The sequence below is a fragment of the Lepus europaeus genome, chromosome 8, assembly GCF_033115175.1.
Source record: "Lepus europaeus isolate LE1 chromosome 8, mLepTim1.pri, whole genome shotgun sequence".
In the NCBI taxonomy this organism is placed as follows: Eukaryota; Metazoa; Chordata; class Mammalia; order Lagomorpha; family Leporidae; genus Lepus; species Lepus europaeus.
Window position 1 is genome coordinate 61,842,498 of NC_084834.1, and position 26,472 is coordinate 61,868,969.

A 26,472-nucleotide genomic window follows, 5' to 3' on the forward strand; every position below is an offset into this window, starting at 1 on the left:
CCTCCAAATGTCCACAGATAATATTTAGTTGAAAATTTTTGGAAGCAAGATCCTAGTTCCATAATGTTCTTCTATAATTCTTTTCAAATTTGTTCATATTATTTGTTCAACATTTTTGAATGCAAATGTTGAGGTTTTAATAATATATAATTTAGCATTCTATATATACCATGATGAAAAATGTTCATTTCAATTCAAATCAGAATAATAAGTCCTTGAATAATGAGCATGACCAATTTGAAATGACCTTTTATAAAATGATTTTATGTAATCAATAGTAATTTTAGGGAAATAATTGCATTTATTTCTGTTGTAAGAAAATGTTAAACTTAGCCTTTAATGTTTGAGTTTAATGTTCTTACCAAGGAAATACTATGGAAATGATGTATTTCCTTCTACAATACAGTATAATTATCTAAATTGCTATAATAGTATTTATTTTCTTATTTTTATGTTCCACATATAAGGTTACATGCAGTTGGCACAGATGTGCTTATTTATTTGTGGTTATTTTTTAAAAAAATACTTGTTTTATTAATGAAATTTTTTATTATCATCATAGCTTTATATATTTTCTGATCTTTCTAGTTCTTTTAGAAGTTTCTCCTATGAAAAAACAAACCTCCCTTTTGGAACATGGACAAATTAGAGTCAGTACTTGCAACTGTATAATGCCTCCAATAAAAGGAGCATGCACAAGGATGTCACAAAGATAGCTGACTGTCTCACTTCTCTGGCTGTCCTCTACTCCAGTTGTGACTCCTGTAATCAAAATCATCCACCTCACTGTGAACTACCTGAAATACAGGAAGAGCAGGTATTCATAAGAAATAAATAAGTGATAAGAAAAGAATAGTAGGCAACGAAGGAAAAAAATGACAAGCTTTAATAAAAAATACTGATTTTGTTTTAATTTCGGTTCTTACAAACCATTATTTTAATTTTCATGGTATCCTCAGGAAGAACTCAGTGCACTAATAAACCACAGCTTAACCTTCTTAATTGGATAATGAAATCCAAGCAAGAAAACAATATTGGAATATTTTCCTTCTTATATGATGTTCAGAATATCACAATCTTTTCAAAAGTAAGTCAAGTAACTGAGGATATTACAGCTTACTATCAGAGAATCAAAGAAGTCTGCAATGCTGCCAAAATAGTTTGCTAGGACGTAAAGAGGCAATGGGAGAAAAGAAGCTGCTAAATGAATAGCCCTGAATATTCAGTTACTTGACTCTATCCCTGTCTGAGGTGTGTTTGTGAAATAACCATCAGTTTCCAAAGACATGAAGAGAGCAGCTGCTGGAAAGCATTGACTGATTTTTGCACCTGCTGAGTTAATCTCAACATGTGCATTTTGCTGCCCTTTTGCTATAGCAAGGAAGTATTCTACTATCTTGGTAACTGGTTAGTCATACTCCAAATCCACAGCTCCACCTTTTTTTCTCTATTTCTTGCTCTTCAGTTGCTGCTTTTGCTGCTTGATTTCCACTTGTAGCTGATAATTCCAAGCATATTCTTACTTTTGCTTTTTCAGTAAAGATGGTAGGTGTAAAAGTCTGATGCTTAAATGTAAGTCACTTATGGAAAATTAAATTGAAAAGTTCATGGAGAATATGCTTGTAAAAGCACTGAAATGTCTCATGCTGTCACCCTGTCTCGCTTTGGTTTTCATTCTGAATGAAATTTCCCTTCATGGTTTTTGATTACACATTCAATTGTAATTCTCCTTCAACACAGAACCCCTCATTGACTTTGGAGATTGCTCATCTGAGGAATATAGAAAGAACATGCAGACTAATGAAGATTTGCAGTGTAATAGGAAAGCAAATATATAAAGAGAAAAAAGAAAAATATCTCTTAAACAAATTATGAATTTAGGGAATATTTTATTCTTAAACTTTACCAGACAGTAGAAACAAAGGAATTTATACTAATTTGTGGCAATTTGTTTTTATGTGATAGTTAGATATACAAATACTGACAAGACTTAGATATTCAATCATAATGAACAGATTCAGCCATTCAATAGAATTCTATTAGGAATTTATTATTACTTTTCTTTATACAACCTTTAGTCTGCTTGTTAAAGCAATGATTAATTTCTTTTTTCTAATAATTTGGCTCATTTATTGTGCAGGAAGACAATAATTCTATTAATCTATACTGATTAAAAGACAATGCTGGAAAAATAAAGCTAGGTTGTATTTATCACTCAGTTTATCTGACTTCACAGGAAAATAATTATTTTCACAAAATGGCAGCAACTGAAAATAGCTTGCTTTCATTATACATACAGACAGGAATTTTACAAATGGTTCCTCTCACAAAATATGTGACTTGAACATTTTAGGCAATTCTTGTTCTTAGTTGTTCATGCATCAGTTTTCCATCTGTGATATTAAATCAAATTATGGTCCTGAGAGAACAGTATGGAAAATCTTCAACCCAGAGGAAAAAAAAGAACTACTGCTTCTGAGAACTTTGTAGTAAGTCGAATCTTATTTTAGAGGCAAGAAAACATCATTTACTTTTATAACTCTGCATTAATGTATATCGCATAATAGTGGGGAGATATGTATACGCTTGTCATAACTTGAAATAATTGCATATTTAAGGAAATATATTATTTATAAATTTATCATATTCAGAAATTAGACTGAAGACAGTACAATGCTTTTAGTTAAATGCCCTTTCTTCAACAAAGCACAGTTTAAAGCCAGGACTAACTTGGTAAATCTAAGCATTTGCAAGTCTACATCTGTATATAGCTCCTGGACTTTGCTGAGTATTCCGATTCATATGTATACTACCCTGGCACTGTTGCTCAACCTTGACTGAACATTAGAATGACCTGGGGAATTCTTAAGGATTCAGAAATCAATTAAATGTCTATCTTTTAGGGAGTTACCCATAGGGCAGTATTTATAATGCTTCTCAGGTGATCATAATGTTCAGCCAGAGAGGGGAACCACTGTACTATAAAATATCCTGAAAGTGTCATAACCAAGGTCTTTCTGTTCTGTCTCTATTCAACATCAGCAAATTCATCTGTCAAGTGCGTCGTGAGGGAACTCTAAATTGAAACTGGTAGGGTAAGATGCATGAACTTTTATTCCTCCTGCAGGTGAAATCCTCTTTCTGTGAAGATGTAGAAAATGACTCCCACTCTCAGTGCCTCTTACAGTTTCCTCAAATCCTAAATAACTTTTTAAAAGTCTCATTTATTTATTCATCTACTTATTTATATTTTCATTTATTTGAAAGGCAGAGGGAGAGAGGCAGAGGAGAGAGAGATGCCATTTACTGATTGACTCCTCAAATATCCACAACAGCAGGGACTGGGTCAGGTCAAAACCAGGATCCTGAAATTCAGTCTGGGTCTCCCACATGGGTTTTAAGGACCCAATTACTTGGACCATTATCTGCTGCCACCCATAGAGCAAATTAATGAGAAACTATGATCAGAAGAGGAGCTAGGTCTAAAGCTCAGGTACTCCCATATGAGATATGTGCATCCCAAGCAGCATTTTAATAACTATATCAAATGTTCACCCCAAGACCTTTATTTTGAACAAATATTCAATAATTGTTTTAGAAATATATCCTATAGCAGGTATTTTATCTTTTCCATATTCTATTTTTCTATATCACAGCATAAATCATTTAAATTATATATCTTCACCACTAAGACTATAATTGTTTTTAATGAATGGATTAGAATTATTTGTCTTTATACAGTAGCATAGTATACTGAACAGTATACACTTTCTGTGAGGCAGTAGAGAAAATGAATTAAGATATATTATGAGGCCGGCGCCGTGGTTCAACAGGCTAATCCTCCGCCTAGTGGCGCTGGCACACCGGGTTCTAGTCCCGGTCAGGGCGCCGGATTCTGTCCCGGTTGCCCCTCTTCCAGGCCAGCTCTCTGCTGTGGCCCGGGAGTGCAGAGGAGGATGGCCCAAGTTCTTGGGCCCTGCACCCTATGGGAGACCAAGATAAGCACCTGGCTCCTGCCTTCGGATCAGCGCAGTGCACCGGCTGTGGTGGCCATTGGAGGGTGAACCAACGGCAAAAGGAAGACCTCTCTCTCTCTCTCTCTCACTGTCCACTCTGCCTGTCCAAAAAAAAAAAAAAAAAAAAAAGATATATTATGAGTCGGTATCCCATTTTTAAACTGGATAGTCAGATAAATTTATTTCTGTAAAATCATCTTCTTGACTATGAAATATACATGACAAATGATCTCACTGGAAAACTATTTGAATTAAATGAGATATTGGTTACAGAGTGCTTACCATAGACTTTTTGTGAAAGTCATGTTTTTGTGGATACATCCATTTCTTTCTTTCTTTTTTCTTTTTTTTTTTTTTTTGACAGGCAGAGTGGACAGTGAGAGAGAGAGACAGAGAGAAAGGTCTTCCTTTTCTGTTGGTTCACCCCACAATGGCGGCTGCGGCAGGCATGCACCGTGCTGATCCGAAGCCAGGATCCAGGTGCTTCTCCTGTTCTCCCATGCGGTACAGGGCCCAAGGACTTGGGCCATCCTCCACTGCCTTCCCGGGCAACAGCCAAGAGCTGGCCTGGAAGAGGGGCAACCAGGACAGAATCTGGTGCCCTGACCGGGACTAGAACCTGGGGTGCCAGCGCCGCAGGTGGAGGATTAGCCTATTGAGTAGCAGAGCCGGCCGGATTCATCCATTTCTATAACAAGTATTTGAGTACTACTGTACATTGGTCACTTTTTTAGAACCCCAAGGTGAACTATCATAATGTCAGTCTTCCGAGTGTTTCTACTGAGTTTCCTTGAATATACAGAACCATTATAAGATAGAGGAGAGAAAAAGAAAAGAGAGAAAGAGAGGAAATTTGCAGGGGGAATTGGCTTATGTGATCATGGAGAATAAGAAGTCCCATGGTAGGTTGTCTGAAAACTGAAGACCCTGGGATATCAGTGATCTGGCTCAGTCCAACTCCCAGTCTTGCAAGTAAGGAAGCTGATGATATAAATCTCAGCCCAAAATTAAAGGCTTAAGAACCTGGGAGGCCACTGGTACCAGTCTCAGAGTCCAAAGGCTAACGAACCAGGAGGTGTGATGTCCAAGGACAGAGGAATAAAGGTATTACAGCTCTAAGAATAACAGTAAAATAAACTTTCTTTTATCTTTTTGTTCTATTCAGGTCCTTGGCCAATGAACAGTGCCTGCTAACATTAAGGGAAGATCTTCTTACTGATTACATATTAATCACTTCTGGAAATACCATCATAGATTTACCCAAAAATAACATATACCAGATATCTAGGTATCTCTTATTCTGCTCAACTTGATGGCTAAACCCATAGTGTTTAGTTTCTCTTGAGTGACACCAGCAATAATAAAAGCTGCAATCAGAGATAGAGATATTTCATGAAAAAATGTAGGTAAAATAGTAGTGACAGAGGATATTATATTAGATATAATTAATATATATAATATATATAATTATATATATAATATAATTAGATATTAATAAAGAACTTGTTGGAGAAAAGGGACATTCTTAAAAAAAAAATAGCGAAACCAAGGAGGAAGCGATGCATGTATCTTGGAGAAGACAATTCAAGGAAGGGAGAAAGATAATATAAAAGATCTTCCATTTGAATGGAGAATCCTGCAAGAGCAGGAAAGACTGGCCTACAGCAACCCTGACCTTGTTTTTGGAGGACAATAATAAAGGAAATAAGTGTGTTCAGAAAGGGGATTATTTTCCAGACCATGAAATATTAAGTCACCAAAAGGAACCCATGAGATTCCAAATGATACAGCAACCCAGCTGCCTCCTATACCAAAATTTTAGAGTCTCTTGAGTAGGTATTTTGTTAGTTCAGGTGAGAAATTATGGTGATTTGAGTTAGAATGTCACAGGCTAAGGTAAGAAGAAGTCAGATTAAGGATATTTATTGATGGCAAATGAAACAGAATATTCTGATAGTTTTGATGCAAATTATGATAACAGTGAGGAATCTAAAATATATCCAAAATGTATTATTTGATCATGTAAATAAATTTACTGTGATGAGTTAGAATTATTTTGTGCAATATGACATTGTTAATGTTTTATAAAGCAGGATTTCTACCAACAATGATGCTACATTGAAAAACAAAAATGGGAAGAAGATGCTGAACAAGTTGAATAACTGAGTCTAATTCAAAGTTATAGTTGAATTTAAATACTTAATTTTGGTAATATTAGTTATTTATATAATTATTCAGAGAATGCTTGATTTTAGCAGCATTTATTTATTATCCAACTATTATTGAAATAAAAATATGTAAAACCTATATAAGGTTGTAAATTATTAAAATTAATTGAAACTATAACAAACTATCAATAATTTGTTAAGCAAAGTAAACAAAATTGTCCCACTTTCTAAGTGGGTTGACTGAATAGTTTAATCCTGTCAAGTTCAATTTATAATTTTAAAATGATTAAAATAATGTTAATTTTAAAATAAAAAATATATTAATTTAAATATATTATTGAAGTGCCATACAGAAACATAAAACTCTTTTGAAATTGAAAATTTGAGTGATATTTTGTTTATGTAAGGATATGACAAATTTCCAAGATTACTGATAAAAGATAGAATATATACTGATGGTAAAATATAGCCTGTAGGAAGCCCATATTTTCACTTATGATATGGGACTAGGAGTTTTCCATTAGTTCATTAGACATTATATTTTTATAATCATACATTTATCACATATATGTGATCAAAACAGCATTAAAAGTTCGAGATGTAGTTGTTAAGAATTTGCCATTATTCTTAGTCTATTCAACTGCTCAGACTGCCACAACAAAATACCATAGACTTATCACTTGAGGAAGACAAATTTATTCTCCCAAAACAAAAGAGGTTGGAATGTCAGATTCAGTTTCCAACAGATTTCCTTTACAAGCAAAGCAACTCTTTGACCCTTTTCTGAAGTCATCTAGTGGCCTTTCCTCGCTACGCGCTTGTATATAAAGAATATGAGCTCTCTGTGTCTTTTCTCTGAGGACTTTCATCCTATTTAATCAGGGACCTACTCTAATAACCTGACTTAATTAATTCCTGTACACCCCGTCTTCAAATACAGTCACAACATACATTATGGAGGCTCCCACATATGAATTTTGGGGATAAATAATTTAATTCAGTCCACAGCATTTTTTCAAACTTGTCCCCCAAACTTCATGCCCTATATAGATTTAAAATACTTGTAACTTATTCCAAAGTGCCCAAAATTCTTAGATCTGGAGTCTAAAATTCAAAGTCTCATCTATATAGCTAAATCAGATATGGATGAGAATTGACATGCATTTCATCTTAAGACAAAATTTCACTCCAATTGTGAGCCTCTGAAGCTAGACAACTTGTATGCTATCAAAATCCAAGGCTTTGGATACCCAAAATCCAGAATTAGATGTCCCTGTTTCAATGGAGAAAATGAAAACGAAGAACAGGTGATAGATTACTTCCAAACATACTCAAAATCCATCAAGGCAAAGTCGTTTGGATCAATGATTCTCAAGAATAAGCCTCTTTGGTTTGATGGTCTCACTTGTGGACCCAGCATGGGCAGAGAGGCCATTCCCACCGTGGGAGGTTAGATCTCTTTTATTTGCAAAGAGCACTCCTGAGGCACCATATCCTCAACTTTATCAGGGTCTTCCCATTCATCCTCACTCCAAATCTTAGGATCACATTCTTTTACAGTTAATGTCTTCAATTAATGGTAAATAAATAGCTTACAATGTTGGGATTTCAACATGCACTGAAATTCAGTGAGGTGTAAGATGAATTTGCAGATTTAATTCTCAGCTATGTCAGGTCTATAGCTTAAGAAATTAAAGACTTACTGTCTTCTAGGACATGCTAATAGCTTCCTGGCCATTTTTGCAATACTTGAGCTGGAATTTATATTTCTAAGCTCATCCTTTTCTTTATCACTTTTTGTCCAACGACATTGTGAGCACCTAAACAATCAAGACAAACAAACAAAAAAATAACACACATCGCTCTTTGCTTCTTATCAGTGATTGATTAGGAATATTCAGTAATGATCTAGAATAGGGCCATTAGCATTTTTTAAATTTATTTGACAGGTAGAGTTATAGACAGTGAGAGTAGGAGACAGAGGAAGGTCTTCCTTCCGTTGGATCACCTCCCAAATGGCCGTGAAAGCCGGCACTGGGCCAGTTCGAAGCCAGGAGCCAGGTGCTTCCTCCTGGTCTCCCCTGCAGGTGCAGGGGCCCAAGCACTTGGGCCATCCTCCACTGCCCTCCCTGGCCACAGCAGAGAGCTGGACTGGAAAAGGAGCAACAAGAACTAGAATCCGGCACCCATATGGGATGCTGGAGCTGCATGCGGAGGATTAACCAAGTGAGCCACAGCACTGGCCCACCATTAGCATTTTTAAATCTAATTAGTTTGAAGAATCAATCCATAAACTGTACAACTAATTCTTTAGAATTATCCTTAAAATTATTTCCTTTTAAATCCACTCTATATTTTAATTTCATTTTTATTAATTTATTTATTAATTTATTTTAATTTAATTTTTTATTGTATTCAAATTTTTATTTTTCAACAAAAAACTTAGGACAATGATTTTAAGAGTTTTTTTTTTTTTTTCAAGACAGTTTATTAAATTTGGACTCCTACAGTTCTGTTGTGGTACTTTCTTCAGCATGTGTATTGTTCCTTAGCATTTTATCATTTTAATTTGTGTTTGTCTGCTTGTAGTGTTGTAACAAAATGCAACAGACTGTGTGGCTTAACCAAAGGAATTTCTTTTCCTGAGGTTCTGAAGGCTGGGTCATGCAATACAAAAGTTCTGGCATGTTTGGTGTCTTGTAAAGGTTGTCTTTCTCTGTTTAGACAGTTGTGCTTCTATTGTGCATCTGCATGCCCTTTCCTTCGCACATGTGCACTGAGATAAGGAAAGAAAGAGAGAGCTATTCCCTGGTATATATTCTTACAAGGATAGTAATCCCATTTGATAATTGTCCTATTCTTTTAACCTCATTAAACCTTAATTACCTCCATTCTGAGACTCTCTTCAAATACAGTTAGGCGGTTTAAGCCTTCAACATGTGAATATTTACACAATTCAGTATGTAGAATTTGGGAACATAATTTAAAATAAAGACTAACCTTTTTGGAAGTGTTATCATCCAAACATCCAAATCTATGAAATAAATATCATCATCATCATCTCATTCTGAAAACATGAAAAATGTGATCAAAAGAGACTTAGTTATATGTCCAAATTCACACAGCCTTTACATTATGAAATGTGGGTCTAAACTAATATTTCTGACTGAAGCAACTTGTGATTTGAATCACTATGTTATAGTGTGTCTAAGAATGATAATACAAAATAAAAATAAAAGAGAGAAGAGCTATTATTAGTACATTAATCAAGGGATTAAAATTTCTCAGTGTAAGGCTACTCTCAGAGATTTTTAATATAATTAAGGAATTTGAATGATTTATAAAAGATTTCAATATAAAAATTATATGACTGTTGATTAGAAATATTAATAGGCACATGAAAAAATGTTCAAGATCACTAGCAATCAGGGAAATGCAAATCAAAACCACAATGAGGTTTCACCTCACCCCGGTGAGAATGGCTCACATTCAGAAATCTATGAACAACAGATGCTTGGGAGGATGTGGGGGAAAAGGGACACTAACCCACTGTTGGTGGGAATGCAAACTGGTTAAGCCACTATGGAAGTCAGTTTGGAGATTCCTCAGAAACCTGAATATAACCCTACCATACAACCCAGCCATCCCACTCCTTGGAATTTACCCAAAGGAAATTAAATTGGCAAACAAAAAAGGTGTCTGCACCCTAATGTTTTTTGCAGCTCAATTCACAATAGCTAAGACCTAGAATCAACCCAAATGTCCATCAACAGTAGACTGGATAATGAAATTATGGGACATGTACTCTATAGAATACTATACAGCAGTCAAAAACAATGAAATCTGGTCATTTGCAACAAAATGGAGGAATCTGGAAAACATCATGCTGAGTGAAATAAGCCAGTCCCAAAGGGACAAATATCACATGTTCTTGATCAGTGACAACTAACCGAGCACCAAAAAAGAAACCTGTTGAAGTGCAAAGGACACTATGAGAAAAAGTGACTTGATCAGCACTTGTCCTAACTGTTGATGTACAATTTAATACCTTATCCCTTTTAGTATTTTTTTGTTCTACTTAATACTATTGGTTGAACTCTGTAATTAACACATGATTATTCCTAGGTGTTTAAATTTAACTGAAGAGTGATCCCTGTTAAATATAAGAGCGGGCATAAGAGAGGGAGGAGATATACAATTTGGGACATGCTCAATCAGACTTGCCCCAAATGGTGGAGTTAGAAATGTGCCAGGGGATTCCAATACAATCCCATCAAGGTTGTATATACCAATGCCATCTCACTAGTCCAAGTGATCAATTTCTGTTCACAATTGATCATAATGATAGGACTAAGAGTCAAAGGGATCACACTACCTATATTTTCTTGAGTGATATTTCATGTCTTTCAAAAATTCACCCTTTTAAAAATTGAATTCATCGGCTGGCGCTGTGGCTTAACAGGCTAATCCTCTGCCTTGTGGCGCCGGCACCCCGGGTTCTAGTCCCAGTTGGGGCACCGGATTCTATCCCGGTTGTCCCTCTTCCAGGCCAGCTCTCTGCTATGGCCCGGGAAGGCAGTAGAGGATGGCCCAAGTGCTTGGGCCCTGTACCCGCATGGAAGACCAGGAGAAGCACCTGGCTCCTGGCTTCAGATCAGCACCATGCGCCAGCCGCAGTGGCCATTGGAGGGTGAACCAATGGCAAAAAGGAAGACCTTTCTCTCTGTCTCTCTCTCTCACTATCCACTCTGCCTGTCCAAAAAAAAAAAAAAAAAAAAAAGAATTCATGGCCATAATTTTTTGTGATATTTTCTCAGTATGCCTTTAAAGTCCCTGAGATCAGTATTAATGCTATTTCAGTTTTTCATATTGGTAACTTATGTCTTGCTTTTTTAAAGGTTGACTATAGGTTTGTTCATTTCATTGATGCTTTTAAATAATCAACTTTTTGGTTCATTGATTTTTACTATTTTTCTATTTTTAATTTTATTTTCTTCTCTAATATTTATCATTTCCTTACATCTGCTTGTGGTTTCTTTTATTTTACGATTTATTTATTTATCTGAAAGGCAGAATTACAGAGAGGCAGAGGCAGAGAGAGAGAAAGAGAAATCTTCCATCCAGTAGTTCACTCCCCAGATGGCTGCAATGGCTAGAGCTGTACCAATCTGAAGCCAGGAGCCAGGAGCCTCTTCCAGGTCTTCCCCTGCAGGTGCAAGGGCTCAAGGACTTGGGCCCTCTTCCACTGCTTTCCCAAGCCATAGCAGGGAGCTGGATTGAAAGTGGAGCAGCTGAGAATCAAATGGGTGCCCATATGTCATGCAGTCATTGCAGTCTGTGGCTTTACCCACAATGCCATAGTGCAGGCCCTGGACATCTGTTTGTTTTTGGTCTTTCTCTTTTTTCTTCAGGTAGAAACTTGTGTTAATGTCTTTAATCAATTTGTAAGTTCCTAATTTTTTTATGTTTTTTACTTAAGAGGTAGAGAGAGTGACAGAGAGAGAGAGAGAGAGAGAGAGAGAGAGAGTCACATAGACAGAGAACCATCCACTAACTCTCTCCCCAGATGCCCATATGTGTGGGCTTTTGTGTTTATGTACTCACAAGTTGGGCTGGGTTTGAATGTTGCTTTTGGACTGTCATTAGTTCTTCACATTAATATCTGAGTCTTCCCTTTGTTAATTTCACTAGACGGTATCACAACTTTCTCAGATGTATTCAAATTTTATTTTTTATATTTGCTCATTCATTGGTAGGTGTGAATTACAGAGGACGTTCTTAGATGTTCTGATTAAGTTTCAGTCCCAACAAAGCATTGTAAAACTTGGTCTTAGAGTTTGATTTCCATCAGTGTTTACACCATTCTCCAAAACTAATACTGGGCCCAGTAGTTATAACACCCCTTGTCCAAACATATGAGTCTTCCTCTCTCTCCTTCCCGTTTTCTGTTCTTCCTTTTTTCCTTCTTTCTTTCTTTGATTGGTACTCTCTCTCTAAAAGCAATGTGTTTGCAGGTTCTCCAGTACTTTCAGGCTATGATTTAGCTGATATTCCCTCTGAATGCAAAATTATTGTTGCATTGAGTAGATAATACAGATCGAGTCAGATTTCCAGTGTTGGCTGCTCCCTTATTCTCCAAATCCAATAAATATCCATCAGTGTCCTTGGACTCCATTTATTTTCTTGGCTTCCTTAATTTGAATAAAAGTTTCTGTCTGGGCTTATTTTTGCAGTATTCCCATTCCTGGAATAACAGAACATTTTGTTTTTCTCTTCTCTCTCCTCTGTCCACTCGCCTTGCTCCTCTCCTTTCTTCTATTCTCTCCCTTTAATTTTATAGGGTTCTCATCCATATTTCTGTGAGCCCCATGGAGTTACTGAAGAAAACCAACTTTGAAAATGATGTCAATGTCACAATTGCCATCAATCCCTGGATATACACTCAGCTAGCTCCTAGTTTTGCACAATTTTAAAAAATATTTCTGAATTAATTTTTCTTAAATAACATTCAGTGATATCTATCTCCAGTAGACAGATGCTCATGTCCTATTTCTTCCTAAAGTTAGTTGGATCCTTCCAGATGTAGTGTTAGTTTCTTTTGTCTTTTGCTTTGTTTTCTGATGATTCCATGGAAAGTTTGTATTTCTTTTCCTAGTGAGGACCAATACTCTTCCTAGCTCTCGACATCTAAAAGGCAAAATCCTCTGTTCCTGTTGAGCCTTTGAATTTATTCTGCTCAACTAACAGTAATTTTTCACATATTCAGAATACTTTCTTCATGTTTAGAGATAACATTTATTAATAACATATTGTTAAATTTTGTATAGACTATAGACTGGTGATGCAGACCTATTATTAAAAGATGTCATGTGCTCTTATTCATCTATCACAAAAGCATAATGTGAAGCCTGCTTTACTACTTTAAACAACTACCACTGCTTTAAACAACTAGGTAGTGTAACACATAGAAAATGAAAGACTGTGGTGTGCATTGACATTAGTGTTAAAAACACTAGTGTACAGAGCATGAAGACTGCTGTGTAGTGGAAAGTCAATCAACATTAGAAATCACTACAGTTGTCAACATGAGTGTCACAAAATACTTTAGCAAAGTCTTAAGTAGAAGAAAGTCTGAAAAAACTCTTCTTGGAGCAGGTGATTGTTGCAGCAGTTAACCCACTGCTTTGGACACCTGTATCCCATACAGGAGTTCCTGGCTTCAAGTTCCAGCTCCACTCTTCATTCCAGCTTCCTGCTATTGCACAGCTTGGAAGGCAGCAGGTGATGACTAGAGCACTTGTGCCCCTCCCACTCACATGTGAGAGCTGGATTGAGTTCCAAGGTATGGCTGCTTCTGATTATACTGGAGAGGCTCTTCTCCTTTGTTCTGAGAATAATAACAGCTATAAAGGGCATACACTACCCACTTTCATGCGAAATTCCTCTTCCACTTCTGTTGAAAGTCTCCCTCATCAGTGATTCAGCTGTTCCCTGCAGCCAGCAACACAGTGAAGGCTGTCCCAGTCCTCTTCTACTGGTTTGGGACAGGGGAAGAAGCATGTTTATAAAGGTCTTGTGTGCTTAAAGGGCAAATTGACCACAGGAAAACCAAGAGAGATGCCTTAGTCTGTCAGGATGCTGTAGCAAAATATCATATATCACACGGCTTATAAACAGCAGACATTTCTTTCTCCCAGTTCCTAAAAGCTAGGAAGTCTGCGATCAAGGTCCTGGCTGATTTGGCATCTGCTGAGGGTTCATTTCTTCCTGTATGGTACTTTTTCTTGGTGTCTTCACATGGTGAATGTTGTAAGGAGTTACAAAATACAATTCATGAAGAATTTGCCAATCCTGACCAAACATTTCCAAAAGGCCTTACCTTTAATAAGGCCTTGGGTGTTAGAGAGTGTCAACATGAATTTTGAGAGACACGTGCAGACCATAGAAAGGTGAATACATATTCAGTAGTAGTTTACTCAGAATCCTTCCCACTTTCTCCTAGGCTCTGTGGATCCTGAGTCATGAACACGCCCCCCAATGGCAAGAAATTCTCTCACTGGTATACACAAGGACGCAGCTTCTCTCTTTACTCTCCCCTTTCATGTATATGTGGATGAAATATTGACTCTTTGGGCTGGAATTTTAATCATACTTTGAGGTTTATATTTTATTTGAACCTTTATTTAGGTTTAACTTCGTTGAAAAAAGTATCTTCTGAATAAACCAATAAATTTATAAAAGAGGGGATTTGTTCAGTGCTTTATTTACAAATAAGTAAGCCATGGATTTTAGAATAATTATAAGATAAAAAGTTAATATCACAGTTTATAAGATTTTAACTGTTATCAAGTTGTGTTGAAAATTATGTATTTTCTTTTTTGGAAATGAAGGCCATTGTTTGATTTCAAATGTATGATCTCAAATAGGTTTCAAAACTTCATTAAAGTATACCTTCAATGCTATATTAAATATATATATATATTGTTTTCATTTAGCTAACATTTATTGATTACTTATTATGTCAGTTGCAGTGGGGAATATAGAGTTAAATTAAGTATTACCCTTGCCTTCTACGAATTTACATTCTGATAAAACAGCTGGCTCTACTTTAGTCCAAATTATCAATGTATATTTTAAGAGAAAGCACAGCTATATGAAATGTACAGCTTGATGAATTTTGACTTGTAAGGTCAATGTAACCATCATCACATCAAGATTCAGAACATTTCTGTCAACTTAAGAAAAACATTGTATGGTTTTAGAATTGTGCCCTGAACCAAGTCTGGCTCTGATCACTACTAATCTTTCTACCACAGATTATTTTTTTTTTTACTTTCTAGATGTTTATCAAATCATTCAATATGTGCTATAATGTTTTTGGTACTTACTGTGTATGCTCATTAGCAGTCTACCTTATTAAATTATTAATCATTATACCATTGATTAGATGTAACACTAGTTTTCAATTTACCTGTTGATGGACATTTTAGATCTATTGTTACTACTGAAAATAACACTGCCTAAACATACTTCTTTACTACAAAACTTTATTTGACAGTAAATCTTCTTTTAGATAAGCTGTGAGGATAGCGATTGTTTGACCTCATGATAGGAGTATGTTTAATCTTAGGCGACCTCTTCTTACTGAATTCCAAAGAGATATATTATTTTACATTCCACTAAAAATGTAAAAGAGTTTCAAGTGGTTGAATATGTCACCTGCTATGATTCAGTTAAATCCTAAAGTCATAAATAGAAATTAGACTGTCTAGGAGATGAGTGTTGAGGGAAATTCTTAGGTGATTGGGAATATGGCCTTGGAAGGTAGTTCTCACAAGAGGGTTAGTTTAAAAAGCCAGGGACCAGTCCCTCCTTCTGATTACTGGCTCACTGGGTGATTCTTCTTCTGTCAGTGTTCTACCTTGCCACTGGTCATGTGATGCTCTGTACTGTCTTAGGATTCTGTCAGCAGGAACACCATCTCCAGAAGCTAATCTTGGACAGTGAACTACAAAGCCCATGAACTAAAATAAATCTTATTCTTTAAGCAGCTTGTTGTAGTAACCAAAGGCTGATGGATGTGCTAATATTTTGTTCTCCTGCCCTTTCACCATTCTAATGAGAATGTAGTAGAATATTATTATGACTTCTATTTGCATTACCTTGGTGACTAATGACGCAGGTTTTGTTCATTTTCTTGATAACTGATCTTCTGTGTAAACATGCAGTCCATGTATCTCACCATTTATGTTACTTTATTGTCCAATTGTCATTAAACTCTATTTTTTCATATTTTCATATGAAGGCTTTGTCAGAATCATATAATTATTATCTAGTAGTACACAGCTTGATTTTTCAAAATATTGATTGTTTTCCCAAATAATACAAAACTTGAGCAAATCTGTTTTTCTTTTAAATTCTTATGCTTTGAAGTTAGGACTTTTTATGACTTACTAAATCTTTGTCTAACTCAACACACAATTTTTTTCAACTTTTGTTACAAATATTTTATAGTTTCAATTCTTAAATCTATATTTTTGTAGTATTAAAAATGTGTGCATATGGTATGAGGTAAGGATAGTAATTCATTAATTCTACATAAATATACTTCTAATACAGCATTAATACACTTATCTCATTAAATTGCATTCAGTCTGTCCAAAGATATTAGTTATTATCTCCAGTGAATTACACTGCTTATATAGCAATATGTCCTTCTTTCCTCACTTTATGATCTTTGCCATGAATCCCATGCTATGTAATATTAATACATTAATTTCTGCTTTTAAAAAATCTTATGTAAATGTATATATCACAAGACTTATGAAGTTAATATGGCAAATGGTAAAAGCTATTAAATCTATATATGCTCATTAAAGTCTTCCTTACACTTTTTTGTATTATTTGAAGTATTTTTAATAAAAATTAAAAACGCAAGACAACCCATATATTTTTTAAAAAATTTATTGCAAAAGTCTGAATCAATTTCTTTGCTTTTATTCTGCACCATTTTTATGTCCCCGTGCTCATACCAGCATCATATTATTTTGATAACTATAATTTTATAACAGAATTTGAAATTGAAAATAAAATCTCCCATGAAAATATTGAAGAAATAATTTGACTTTTCTAGGTATTGTGTCTTTCAATTATCTTTATATACATAAGATCAACTTAATATATACTAAGTAAAGATTTCAACAGACTGCACCCCCACAGACACACAAAATATAGAGTACTGTTTGAGTAGTAGTTTTACCATCAATTTGCATAGTACAAAAATTAATGACAGAGATCCTACATGGGGAGTAGGTGCACAGGGACTCCCATTGTTGATTTAATAATTGACACTTTTATTTATGACGTCAGTAATCACCCGAGGCTCTTGTCATAAGCTGCCAAGGCTTATGTAAAAATGTTTTTAATTATCATCTTAACCTAAATAATGACATATACCAGTGTTGTTTGTTCCCTCATTTTAATTTAAGATTCTGAGTAAGGGACTCCTTTTGATGTTTCTTTTAGGAGGGTCTGTGGATGGGTGAGAAATCCTCTCAGATTTTTGTTTTGCTTTGTTTTGTTTTGTTTCATAAACTGGAATGTTTTAACATTCCCTTCATTTGTGAAGAATAGTATTACTCATTATAGATATGTGAGTTGCCAATTTTTTCTCCTTTATTTTAATACTATGAAACTGTAATCACTTTCACTTTTGGTCAATGGTCTCTGATGAAAAATAATCTGTTAATCTTATTTAACACTACTATTGAAGTGCCTTCATGTTAGAAAGGCACTTCTCTCTCATTGCTTTCAAGATTCCCCTTTATTCCTTAGAATTGGCAGTTTGATTATAATGTTCTTATGATGAATCCCTTTGTGTACATCCTACTTAAGAGTTGAGCTTCTGAGATATGTATACACATGAATTTTATCAAAAACTTTAAAGATTAATTGTTTATTTGTTTTGAAAGGCAGAGCAACAGAGAGAATGGAAGAGACAGAGAAGAGAAAGAGGGAAAGAGAGATGCATCTTCAATCCCATGCTTGATTAATCAAATGATGGTAATTGTCTGGACTGGGTTAACTGAAGCCAAGAGTTAAGAAACCTGCTCCTTAACTCCCACATACATGACAGGGGCCTACACGTTTGAGCCAAATTCTGCTGCCTCCCCTTGCTTATTAGTAGGAAACTGGATTGGTAACAAAGCAGCTGGGCGCAAATCAGCACTTTCACATGGAATCCCATTATTACAAGCACCTACTTAACCTAATGTGTCACAATGCTAACCCCGCTTCAGTTTTTTTATCAAATCTTGAAAAATATCAGCTATTTATCATCAAATTATTTTTGCACTCCTTTTTCTATTTTTATATTGAGACTCCCATTCAGTGTTTATAAATAAATTCAATGGTGTTCATTGGTCAGCCTGTTCTGATTTTTTTTCATTCATTGTTCCTTTCTGCTCCTGAGTTGATCATTTCTATTAAACAATATTCAGCCCATTGATTTCATTGTTCCCCCATTCAAATTTGTTGAAATTTTTCATTTTAGTTTATTATGTTTTTCAACTCCAGTATTTCCAATTGATTCCTTTTATAATTTCTATAATTAAATTGATAATCTTTCTTCATTGACAAATCTAATTTTCTTTGTATGCTAGTAACTTGCCAATGTTCATGCTTCCTAAGTGATAGCTTGTTTTCATTTACCTGTGAAAAGGCAATATTTATCTGGTTTTTTGGGCATCTTTTCACATCTTTCGTTGAAAGCTTAACCGATTGTAACATTACAATAACTGTAGAATTTAGATTCTTTCACCCTTCAAGGTTTGTTTCTATTGTTTGGTATGTGTTGTTCTGTTTGTACTGTGACCATTTTTAAAGCATTTTTATGGTGATTATTTTTGTCCTGCATAGTTTCTGAGTTTTCTGTCCTATTTGTGATTACCAAGAATTGTTTGTTTTGGCAATATTTTTTGAATAATTACAGAAAAGAAAAAAAAATAAGTCCTCCCTTTCTTTGAAATCGTGTTCAATTTGGAACACTTTTCAAACGCTTTTCCATGCAATTTATACCTGCATATAGCCTTCATGTTCTGCTTTCAATAGCCTGAAAGACAGAAGTAAAATTGAAGATCTATCAGGTTATTTCTCAGCAAAAATCGTGCCGTGGCCATGAGTTAGGATGTTAAAATCCTAAGCTTTCACACAATTTTAACGCCTTAATTCTTTTTTCTCAATGTCTGTTATTTGTCTCATCTATCATCTTCAATGGCAGCAAGTTTATCATTTGCTGTTAATATACCTTCTATGACCGCTTTCAATCCTGACAAATTTCGACCTATGTAAAACAAAGGCAATTGGTTTTCATTAGTTTCTCAGGTAGCCTGAGAGACTGAAAGGGACAAATGCAACTCTTTTGGTGCTGTTTTTGTAATTATTTACTTATTTTCATTTATTTAAAATGCAGACAGAAAGGCAGAGAGACAGACATAGAAAGGGAGAGATATCTTCCACCTGCTGGTTCACTCCCCATCTTCCTGAAAGAGCTGCAGCTGGGTTAAGCCAAAGCCAGGAGCTGAGAATTCCACTTGGGTTTCCCACGTGAGTGACAAAGACCCAAATACTTCAGCTACCTCCTGCTTCCCATGTTGCTCATTAGCAGGAAGCTAGAATCAGAAGTGAAGCCTGAGATGTAGGTGTCTTAACCACTGAATAGATTCTTGCCTCCAAGTGAAATCTTGTGAAGTTCTGCTTTGCTTTCTCCATACTTTCTCCATACTAATATGTGCTGTTGTCTTCCATACTGATGCCAAAGTAGGGAGAATGGAAGGCAAAAGCAAGTAAACATGCTGTAAGCTCTCCTACCATGTTTAAAGTATATTTTTCATGATTCTATGTTTGTCATAAACCTTGTACTATTTCCACTTATAGCAAAGTCAGTTATCACATTAGTTCTCATTTTTGCACTATTTCTGTCAAGTGACAGGCCCTAAGAGATACACACTCCACATTTTTGCTAACACCCCTGAGAGATTTTAAAATTGTTTCAAATAAGTTTACAGTAGCCATTGAAATAATATATTTTCTTACATTTTCCCGTTGAAATGATGAAAGTGCATTGTTTCATTTTCAGATGGTAAACCAATCTTGCATTCTGTGATAAATTCCCTTAGGTCAGGTTGTAATTTTTTAAAATACATATATGTTATTTTAAAGATTATTGTCTATTTTAATATTTTAAAATTTTACTAACAGCTTTTGTGTCTATGTTTGTAGTGGAAAACTAAAATAAAGTCCAATATTAGATACTTTCTCAACACCTGGTAAAACTGGGAGGGCTTCGAATGACTCAGCTACAAATTTCTCATCTGCTCCTGCAGAATACCTTAGCCAAATAGCCCTCCTTATCAGGAGGCCCAGGACTGCTCCTGATGACTCCCACCTAGTGGATTTCAGTTCCCTGCCAGCAAGTAGAATTACTCTAGCAGTGCAAAAACATTGTGCTGTGGGAACCAGGACAATCTCATCCTCTTGTTCCTACCAGGGCTACCTCTCACAGTCACTGATTATTCACTGTGTCTGCAGGCACACTCCCTGTGACTCTGTATGGCATACAATGTCCTTCTCCTTCAGGCTGCAAGTTTATGTGGCCAAAAATTGTTGATGATGTAACCTAGCCAGTAAGGATTGCCATATAACCAATCACCCTCGTAACTCTGAGATCAGAATCATTTCTTCACCAAAGGGGTGCGAGCATTTCAAAACAATTTGCCTGTAGCTTCCTTTTCTTGTGATACTTTCAGTGCTTGATAGCAGGATAACACATATTTTATAAAATGAGTTGAGATAATGCTGTTCACCTTGATATACGGAAAATGTTTTTAGAATTCAACCACAATACCAGCCTGACTGGTGTTTCTCTGTTTTTTTTTTTGTTTTGTTTTGTTTTGTTTTTAAAAAAAAAAAAAGGTCTGGGGGCTGCTGCTGTGGCATAGTGCGTAAAACCGCAGTCTGAAGTGCCAGCATCCAGTATGGGAGCCATTTCTAGTCCTGGCTGCTCTGCTTCCATTCCAGCTGTCTGCTATGGCCTGGGAAAGCCATAAAAGATGGTGCAAGTGCTTTAACCCCTGAACCCACGTGAGAGACGCGTTAGCCCCTGAATCCATGTGTGAGACCCAGAAAAAGCACCTGACTCCTGGCTTCGGATTAGCTCAGCTCCAGCTTTTGATGTCATTTGGGGATTGGACTAGTGGATGCAAGATCTCTCTCTTTGCCTCTGCCTTTGTAACTCTGCCTTTCAAATAAATAAATGAAACTTAAAAAAAAAAAACCACCTTTTTTCCCTAACGTATTATAATGTAATAGATGCAATATTTATTTATTTTATTTATTCTTTTGTTACTAAGTTTTTGTTTCCAAATTAATGAACATAAAGGTGTTTAGCTTTTATTATTTTAATGCCTATAAAATCTATGAAAATGTCTTTCTCTTCGATTACAATATTGGTAAAGTATTTAATTTTTTAATTTTTGTTTCATTTATCTAAAGTATATCAACTTTTAATGATATGTTTGGAAGAACCAACTTTTGTTTCATTAATTTTCTGTATTGTTTGTACATTTCCTATTTTATTGATGTGTGATATTGTATTATAATTTTTCTCTTAGTTGCTTTAGGTTAAAATTGTTCTTATATCCTAATTTCTAAATGTGAAAATATATCATTTAATTTAGATACTCTCTAATATCAAGTTTATTCTTTATTTTCTTAGAATACTAATAATTAACACTATAGTAGTATAATATGCTTAAACATTGGTTTAACAAATCAATAAACCAAGTTTTACAAAACTATGTTTGCAGCAGTACTGATTCAGGCAGACATTTCTTTCTCTCTCTCTCTTTTTTTCTTTTCTTAAATTTTAGCTCCCAAATATAAGGAGAACATGCAATATTTGTTTTTCTGGATCTGGCTTATGATATCTTCCAGTTGTATCCATTTTGTCGCAAATGACAGAATTTTGTTCTTTGTTAAAGCTTAATAATATTCCTTTGTGTATATGTACCACATTTTCTTTATCCATTCATCTGATTATGGACATTTTGGTGGTCCCAAAATTTAGTCATTGTGTACAGTGCTGCTATAAACATGGTGGTGCATGGATCTCTTCGATATTTTCTGCTCAAGTCTTTTGGGTATATATCGAGTAGTGGGATTGCTGGATCATATAGGATGTCTATTTCTAGTATTTTAAGAAAATCTCATATAAAGTTTAATGCTTTCATTGTCTCTATAAGTAGTATTTTAGATCTGTCTCATTGATTTTGCTATGATGTTTTCATTCTTATTAAGCCAATATATTTTATAAATTCCCTTTTTCTTTTCCATTTGAATACTTTTTTTAATGTGGACATTAAGATGTTACTTGAGACGCCTAATTCCAATACCAGAGTACCTGAGTTCAAGCCCTGTCTTTGTTGTTTCTGATTTCAACATATGGCTAATGCACAGTAGGTCATGATTCAATTAACAGTCACTGGTTTCTGTCATCAGCCTGGACAGCCACATTCATAGACACCTGGGGAGTGAACCAGCTGATGAGAGATCTCTGTCTCTCTGTCTCTATGCCTTTCAAATAAACAAAATCACCAAATATAAATTTTTAAATAAAGTATTTTTGGGTTTATGTCCTGCTTATGATCTATCCCAGTGTTCATTCTTTTTTGCATTTGCAAAAAAATAATGATTTTGCTATTTCTGAAGGTATTCATTATGTCAATAACATTTTTCAGATGTTTCTACCTTTATGCATGTTTGGCTAGTTTTTTAATAATTTCTGAAGAAAGGATAGAAAGTTCTTCAAATATGACTGTAATATTGCTCATTTGTATTATCATTCCATCATTTCTGCTTTATGTGTTGTGAGAATCTGCTTTTAGTCATATAAACATTTGTGACAATAAAAATCTCCATATTAATTGACAATTTTATCATTATGAAATATTCATCTTTACCTTCATTAATAGTTTTGGTTAAACCTATTTTATAATTAATTAATACATCCTTGCTCACCGTCTTATGATGTAATCTACTCTCAATTTTTTTGTGTCTTCAAAGTGAACTTCTGGTAAACAGCATTGATTTGAATCTAACTCCTAAACCATTTGATAATCTCTATATTTTAACTGCTGCTGTTAATTCATTATTATGTACTGCATTTCTATTTATATTTGTTCCTATCATTTTATTGTTTTCTATTTTTCTTCACTGTTTTTGTTTCTCTATTCTTTTCCTGATTTTACATTCATTATTTGTTTTAATATTTTAAAGATTTATTAATTTATTTATTTGAAAGGCAATTTACATAGAGAGATGGAGAAATAAAAAGAGATTTTCCATCTGCTGGTTCCCTCCCCAGATGAACACAAAGGCCTGTCTGGGCCAAGCCAAAGTCAGGAGCCAAGAGCTTCTCCAACATGGGTGGTGGAGGCCCAAACAATTGGGCCATCTTCTACTGCTTTCCCAGGTGCGCTAGAGGGAGCTGGATCAGAAGTAGAACAGCAGAAACTTGAACTGGTTCTCATATGGGATGCTGGCTTTACAGGCTGTGGCTTAACCCACTGCAGCAAAACCAGTCCCTAATCTGCATTATTTTATTAAGACTTTAAGTTCCAATATCTTTGATTATACTTTCCATTTCTTAATCGGTTCCTGGATAATTATAAAATTAAAGATATCAATACTTATCTCTTTGAAATCCAATCACAGTTTATAATATGAATCTTAATATATATTGGTACAATTTTGCAATTGTATAGAACAGTGCATTATTGCCTTTATACTATTTCATCGAATATATTAGATTTATGTCCTTTATAAAACTAATACAACAATGTTATAGGTTTTTTCTTTAAGCTATTAAATGTCTTATAAAAATAAGAAAGGGTTTTTGAAGAATGTTTGTATTTGATAAGATAGTTACCATTTAAATTGCTTAACCCTCCTTTCATAAGATGTGATTATTCATCTGAAAACAACTGCCATCATCAGAAACACTTTCTTCAAGCAATTCTTCTAAGATAGGCATGCTGAAAATAAATTACTTTAATTTTCTTTTTTCTGAATGGATGTTTCTTTTTAGTCTTGCAAGATGTTTTTGATAAACATAGAATTGTGGGTCAGAATTTCAAAGATATTATCTCAGTAACTATTTTGTATGCTGTTATCTTGACTGGTCTTGAACTGAAAGTTTCTTTTGGAATGTTTCTGTCTCACTCCAGACATTTTTAAATGAACTTAATTGATCATGTTAGGCATATACTTCTTTTAAAAATCTATTACTAAAAAGAGAACAGATTTTATATGTTCCATAGTTACAGTTCCAAGAAGGCAGCCATATTCCGCTGCTCCTCCCCAGTGTCCCTTTCTCCCTCCCCTCTCTTCATGAGTTTTTGCAGACATAATTTTTACCCAGTCTATATTCACAGGCTTATTTCATTACTAAACATAATATTCAACAAGTAAAGTGTAAGAGAACCACAGGTCACAGTAGCATAGACAGGGGCTAAAAATGACAATCTATCTCAAAGTGATCATTTAATTGTTACTCATTGTTTTTGTATTCTGTATTAACTGCCACGTATCAGAGAAATCATATGATATTTGTCTTTTTAAGACTTATTGAGCCATAATGGTTCCCAGGCATATATTTCTTATAAGGATTGTTGACACATGTGAGTAGACCAAATTTGAGATCTCCCCTTGCCCGTTTTCTTTGTAACATCACCCTGCCCCTTATCTAACATTTCCCTTATATTTAGGATTCTGCCTATTAAGGCAAAAATTACTTATTTTTTTTCACCAATACAACAGAAAACCCTGGGTGTCACACAGCCATGTGGCTGGCAACTGGCTAGATTTAAAAATAAAAATCCAGAAGGCCGGTGCTGTGGTGCAGCAGGTAAAGTGGATGCCTGCAGTGCCGGCATCCCATATGCCTATATGTGCACTGGTTGGAGACCCGACTGCTCCATTTCTTTTTTTTTTTTTTTTTTTTTTTTTTTTTTTTTGACAGGCAGAGTGGACAGTGAGAGAAACAGAGAGAAAGGCCTTCCTTTACCATTGATTCACCCTCCAATGGCCACTGGCCGGCGCACCGCGTTGATCCAAAGCCAGGAGCCAGGTGCTTCTCCTGGTCTCCCATTGCGGGTGCAGGGCCCAAGGACTTGGGCCATCCTCCTCTGCACTCCAGGGCCACAGCAGAGAGCTAGACTGGAAGAGGGACAAACGGGACAGAATCAGGTGCCCCGACTGGGACTAGAACCCGGTGTGCCGGCGCCTCAGGTGGAGGATTAGCCTATTGAGCCGCGGCGCTGTCCCCGACTGCTCCATTTCTGATCCAGCTCTCTGCTATGTCCTGGGAAAGCAGAGGATGATGGCCCCAGTCCTTGGGACCCTGCATCCCTGTGGAAGATCCAGAGAAGGCTCCTGGCTCCTGGCTTTGGATGGGCACAGCTCTGGCTGTTGCGGCCATTTGGAGAGTGAATCAGCAGATGAAAGACCTCTTTCTCTCTCTTATCTTCTCTCTATGTAAGATTGATTTTCAAATAAATAAATAAATATTTTAAAAAAAAAAGAAAATAAGAATAATCTATCACCTAAATTCTAGTAAGATTAACTTTTTTTTTTTTTTACATTCTATTTCCTCCAGGTAATTCCTTTTTATTTGTACACCTCATAGTTGTTTTCTACAGAGGAATCGTTCCTAAAGTAACTGAATGAGTGATTCGTAGAAATAGAATATTATTGCTTTGTGTTGAATATAGGGTGATTTTACTTTCTTTGTCAACCATATTGATTTTAGTACAGTTTAATGGACTTTTATTGATCTTCAGTCCTAAGAAAATTTTAGATAAAAGCTTCATTTATTCAAAAAGAAAATACTGTATATACTGTTTTAAGAAAGAGTATGTGCTATTTAATTTTACTTCATCTATGCTTAATTTTGATTTGATAAATTATATTTACTTTTGAACCTTTAATTAATGAACACATTTTAATCACTCATTTAATTAATCATACCATTTAGTGATATTTCAGCCTTACTTTACTATACAATTGTGTAAGGAATATCTGTCTCTCAGAGAGTAAATTGAATAAGGATGACTTTCACTACATAGATCTAATGTGTATTCTATAAAACACCTTTTACAAAAGTTCCTCCCTATTAAAATGCTACATTTTGTCTAATGTCCTTCTGTAAAAGAATACCTATGACTAAATAATTCATAAAGAGCAGAGAATTATTTCTCATTGTTCTGAAGGCTGGTAAAAGCCAGGATCAAGTGCTGGTAGGTTTGTTTTCCAGTAATGGCCTCGTTTCCACTTCCAAGGCAGTACATGAGTACCATATCTTCTGGCTAGAAAAATGCTGTTGCTTGCATAGCGGAAGAATGGAAGAGGGAGAACCCACTCATGCCAGCACTTTTTAAAGTAGTATTTGTCCACTCATTAGGGTGGAAAATTCTTGACCTCAACATGCCCCATTTCCTCACTCACCTAACAACACTTTTACATTGGGGATTAAGTCCTTACCTGTTTATAACTGCCCTGCAGAATTTGTACTTTTTCTAATCCATAGTAAATCTTTGTATGACTTTTATTTGCAAATGGGTTCTATAGGATACTTCAATTATTATAGTGACTTTCATTAGATAAGCAATACTTAGAAAAAATATTTGAATATTCTTAAGAAATAAAGAGAAAATGTTGAGTCTTCTAGTTTG

General features: G+C 35.2%; 1 pseudogene; it reads right to left on the minus strand.

Moving 5' to 3' along the window:
* LOC133765281 (pre-mRNA-splicing factor 38A-like) overlaps nt 1-26,472 on the minus strand; it is an 86,071-nt pseudogene that overhangs the window by 17,174 nt on the left and 42,425 nt on the right.